Raw genomic sequence first — 6033 nt, 5'->3', positions numbered from 1 at the left:
GTGTATGTGAACTGCTGTATGGAAACTGAATTTGCTCTGTAAATTTTCACCCAAATCACAATTAAAAAAAAAAAAAAGAAATGGAACACACAAAGATTGATATACTAGGCTTTAGTGACCTGAAATGGACTGGTATTGGCCAATTTGAATCAGACAATCATGTGGTCTATTATGCTTAGTATGACTAATTGAAGAAGAATAGTGTCACACTAATTGTCAGGAAAACATTTCACGATCTATCCAGAAGTACAATGCTGTCCGTGATAGGATAATAGCCATATGACTAAATGGAAGAATAGTTAATAGTACTGTAATTCAAATTTATACACCAACCATTAAAGTAAAGATGAAAAAGTTGAAGATTATTACCAATTTCTGCAGTCTGAAATTGATCAAACATGAAATTATGATGCATTGATTATTACTGGTGATTGGAATGCAAAAGTTGGAAATAAAGAAGAATCATCAGTATTTGGAATATAGCAATTGGTGATAAAAATGAGCCCAGGAATCACATGATAGAACTTTGCAAAAACAACTTATTCATTGTAAATATCTTTTTCAACAATATAAACAGCATCTGGACACGTGGACCCAATGAAAGAGCCCCAAAATACATAAATCAGACTTTAATAGAACTGAAAAGTCAAATAGATGACTCCACAGTCATAGTAGAAGACTTTAATACACTGCTTTCAATAAAAGATAGAACAACTGGAAAGAAACCCAACAAAGACTCAGAAGAGCTAAACAATACAATCCACCAACTTGACCTTAGAGATATCTACAGAGCACTTCATCTAACATCAGCACAATATACATTCTTTTCCAGTGCACATGGAACATTTTCCATGATAGACCATATGTTAGGCCATAAAGCAAGCCTTCATAAATTTAAAAACATTGAAATACTGCAAAGCATCTTCTCAGATCATAATGCTATCAAATTAGAAATCAACAATAGGAAGATCAATGGAAAAAAAGCTAACACATGGAAATTGAACAATACCTTCCTTAAGAATGACTGAATAATAGAAGAAATAAAAAATAAAATTAAAAAATTCCTTGAATAAAACAAGAATGAAAACACAAAATACCAGAATCTTTGGGACACACCAAAAGCAGTAATCAAAGGCCAATTTATAGCAATAAATGCATACATCAAAAAAGAAAAAAGAGCCAAAATCAACACTTTAAATCAACATCTCCAACAATTAGAAAAAGAACAGCAAGAAAAACCTACAGTCAGCAGAAGAAAGGAAATAATGAAGGTTTGAGCAGAAATCAATTGATTTCTTCTTCAGTAATGCTTTGCTTATCTGAGAGCTCTTTCCATTCCATATAAAATTGAGAACCTAGAAACAGAAAATAGAAAGACAAAGAAAAGATCAATAAATAAGACTAGAAGTTGTTTTTTGGAAAAGATTAATAAAATTGGCAAACCACTGGCAAATTTAACAAAGGAAAAGAGAAAGAGAATACAAATAACACGAATAAGAAATGAAATTGGTGACATCACAGCAGAACCAACTGAAATAAAAAGGATAATATCAGGATACTATGAGGAACTGTACTCCAATAAATTTGAAAATCTGGAAGAAATGGATAGATTTCTAGAAGCACACTACTTATCTTAACTAACACAACTGAGGTGGAAAAGTTTAACAGAGCCATAACAAAAGAAGAAATTGAACAGATCATAAAAAAATAATTCCCAACAAAAAAAGTCCTGGCCCAGATAATTTCACTGGAGAATTCCACCAAACCTTCACAGAAGAACTGACACCAATCCTACTCAAACTATTCCAAAACATAGAAAAAGATGCAATCCTCCGAAATTAATTTTATGAAACAAACGTAACCTTGATACCAAAACTAGGAAAAGATATCACTAAAAAGATATCACAGACCAATGTCCCTCATGAATTTAGACACAAAAATCTTCAACAAAATCTTAGCCAATAACTCCAACAACATATGAAGAAAATAATTCATTATGACCAAATGGGGTTCACATCTGGTGTGCAAGGATGGTTCAACATTACAAAAACAAGGAATATCATCCATCACATAAATAAAACAAAGGAAAAAAATCACATGATCATATCAATTGATGCAGAAAAAGCATTTGATAAAATCCAACACACATTCCTGATCAAAAATCTCAGCAAAATAGGAATATAAGGGACATTCCTCAACATAACAAAGGGCATCTATGCAAAACCAACAGCCAACATTATTCTCAGTGGAGAGAGACAGAAATCATTCCTCTTGCAAACAGGAACCAGACAAGGATGCCCTCTATCACCACTTCAATTCAACATTGCATTAGTAACCCTAGCCAGGGCAATAAGGCAAGAAAGGGAAATCAAAGGCATCCAAATTTGTAAGGAAGAAGTCAAACTATCCCTACTTGCTGATGATATGCTGCTATACCTAGAAAACCCAAAAGACTCAGTCAAAAATATACTGGAACTAATTGAGAGGTTTAGCATAATGGTAGGATGTGGAACAATGTTTTTGTGTAGTACATTATGCCAATTGAGCTGGATGTCCCCTGTGAGTATGGTCCCGAACCCACAGGTCCAAATGCTTGCTCCATCTGGGTAGCTGGCTGTGGCTACAACCTTGCTCCTTGTCCGACCTACTATATACCTGGGGATTCTTACAGAACATACAAATACACCCGTAGAAACACTGTCTGCCAATCCTATATATGGTCTTGGGCACACTCCCTGCTGCATAGACATACCTTAATAATTCAGCCTGTTTGCTCATCTATCCACCCATATATGGATGTTTGCCTTGGCTGACAACGGAGTACTTTATGTGCAAAAAGGTTCATCTTTGCTGTCTACCTCCCACACACTTCTCTATGTCTTCCTCAATGCCACCATGTTGATTATTCACATTTGATATATTGCCCTTCTCTTCACCCAAATCAATACTTGTCTCTATCTATCTAACAGTGTTCCTTCCCATCCCCTCCCATCCCTGGTAGCCAACAAAGAAAATTTTCTTCCATATATGAACCTTTCCTTGACTTTTTCAATAACAGACTAATACAATATTTGTCTTTCTGTGATTGACTTATTTCACTCAGCATAATGTCCTCCAAGTTAATCCATGTTATGGGGTGTTTTTCAGACTCTATGTTATTCTTTAGGGTTGCATAGTATACCATTCTGTTTATGTACCTTACTTTGATTATCCATTCTTCTGTTGATGGGCACCTAGGCGGTTTCCATCTTTTGGCTATTGTAAATAGTGCTGCAATGAACAAGTGTGTGTATATATCTGTTCTTTTCCTGGCTTTCACTTCTTTAGGATATTGTGGTAGTTATGTTTGTGTGCCAACTTGGCTGGGCCTGGTTGAGTGGCTGGGCAGCTGGTGGTAGTTATTCCCCATGATGAGACTGGCAATCAACTCCATGGTGGGATCTACCACAAGCAGCTGAATAGCTGCCTTTGGGTATGTTGTCTGCTTCCTATATATAAGGAGAAGCCTTGGGAATGGTTTCTATCCTATGGCACGCTTGGAACCTGCATGTAGCTGTGTCATTGCTCAGCAGCCTGCTATACTCTGCCGACCTTGGAACTTACAATGAATTTAAATTAATGGCCTGCCGTTTGGTTTGGTAACATCAGGACTTTGCCTTCTTATTTGTCGACCTTGGGTTTGCCAGCTTCAGCGGCCAGTTGCTGTCTGACTGAAGAAATGCCTCTAGCTCCAGTGGGCCAGGAGCAGGAGGCAGAGCTGGACCCCAAGGCTGAGGGGCTTTCACTCAGTCCCTAGAGCCTGGCACTTTGAACTCTCCTTTCAGCCAGATGACAGACAGGCTTATAAGGTGAATAATACTACCAGGGAAGTATACAACTCTTAGAACAATAAACCATATGAGATCTAAAGGGCAGCATTTGCCCAGGGATAAAGTTCAGAAGGCAAGAGGGAATAGGAAAGAAGGATGAATGGAAACAATAAACACAGGGAAGGATTAGGAAGAGTTTTGTTACATTGTGGGGATTGCTGTCAAAGTCATAAAACAAAATGTGTATGAATTATTGAACGGTAAACCCATTTGCTCTGTAAAATTTCACCTAAATCACAATAAAAAGTTAAATATATATAATGGGTTATGAATCTGCACTTTTAATGGGAGGAAATATGGGATCATTGATTAGAGTATACCTCATGAAACCTGACTACCAGAGTTTCAATCTCAGTTTTGCCACTTTTAATCGTACACAATTATTTAAGTTCCTCAGTTTCCTCATCCATCAGATGAAACTAGAAATAGCACCTGGCTCTTAGGGTTAATGTGTGATTAATGAGTTTTAGAACAGAACCTAGTGCCTGACAATAAGCATTAGCTCTTATTACAATTATTTTAAATAAATTGTCATTGAGTTTCATTGCAGGAATACCTGAGGACCACTCTTGAGAAACAAGTTTACTGAATAAAAAAGAAAATAAAAGAAGAGTTCTGCCCTTCAGTTGGAGTGATAATGGAATGGCAGGTACCAAAGAAGGAGGATGGGAATGGAGTAAGATGAGTCTGGTCTTTGCATGCTCTACTGAAGAGTTTATTTGGAAGTCAGTGGTAATTCATCAAGGTACTTGAGGCAGAAGATGGCATGATCAGATTTATATTTTAAAAGATCACTCTGGAAGCAGAATGAGGGGTGAGACTAGAGGCAGATAGACAAGGGGACTCAGAGCAATGCTAGTCCTTTGCCAACCTAAGAAAGGGACTCCAGAAACCATTAGGATTATTCACATCAATGACTCTAATATAAATCAGAACCTTAAAAATCCTTTCGTTATGGGTGCTTAAAGAGGTATCCTATTTGTAATAAACCATTTTGTTCCCTCCCTGTGGTTCACACACACTGTATAGTATGCAGTGTCCAACAGGTAGCCTCCCTAGGTTGAGGGACAGGGGGTGACAATCCTGCAAAGAGGACTCCTGTGAACCCTGCAGTCATCAAGGGAAAACTGCTCCACACAGCTGTAGAAGCCGAGGAGTGTTCCATGTCTTGCCTGGTAAATGCTGGGGTAGATTTCCAAGAACCATGGCCACTTTGAAGTGTCTCACTGAAGAAATACTGAAATAAACTTCAGTTCCACTTTATCACTCCCGAGGAAGAATGAGAAGCATCACCACAAGTGAAGCTGGAGTCATTCTATCTCCTTGGTTCCACCTAGAGTCCATCAACGAACACTCTTCTATCACCTGCAAACTAGCAGAGTCGACAGTGCCAGGGGAAATAGCTAAACAAATCTTTTCTCTAATATCTGAGGAGTTACTGAATGATTTCATAAGAAAGGAATTCATCCACGGAGGCCTCTCAACCAGGAGCAGTTCCTACATCTGTATTCAGCAAAACCTTATGTATTTCACTCACAACTAGCCTCTAAGCTGAGGTATGTAAAATGTAAATAGATGAAATAGTTGTGTCATCTGTTAGAGTTGTTAAGATTACAGAATCATAGGATATTAGAGGTAGTTGTTGTTGTTGTTATGTGCCGTGGAGTCAGCCCCGACTCATAGCGACCCCTCCTTGGGTTTCTGAGGCAGTATCACTATGAAAGTAGATTGCCCCCTCTTCCTTCCATGGAGTGGCTGGTGGGTTTGAATCTCCAGCCTTCTGGTTAGCAGTCAAGTGCCTTAGGCATTACCCTAGAGGAAGAGGAAACCTTAATCCAAAGGTTTTTAAACTTGTTCTAATAGCAGATCCCTTCAAAGGGAATCCTAAGAAGACATTAATATGTAAACAGAATGCAGAGCTGCGTCTGTTGAAGGGAGTTCTGGCTGGGCAATGCCTGTCCTGTTTGCCACCCCTCCAAACCCTATCATGTGAAGTACTACTTAGAATCCCTGTTGTTGTTGTTAGGTGCCATCGAGTCAGACCCGACTCATAGCGACCCCTCCTTGGATTTCCGAGGCAGTATCACTATGGAAATAGATTGCCCCATCTTCCTTCTGAGGAGTGGCTGGTGGGTTTGAACCACCAGCCTTCTGGTTAGCAGTC

This window comes from Orycteropus afer, unplaced genomic scaffold (genome assembly GCF_000298275.1).
Source record: "Orycteropus afer afer isolate SDZICR_OR568_19922 unplaced genomic scaffold, OryAfe1.0 scaffold00143, whole genome shotgun sequence".
NCBI lineage: Eukaryota > Metazoa > Chordata > Mammalia > Tubulidentata > Orycteropodidae > Orycteropus > Orycteropus afer.
The sequence above is the reverse complement of the archived record's forward strand: the minus strand, read 5'-3'. Positions refer to the sequence as shown.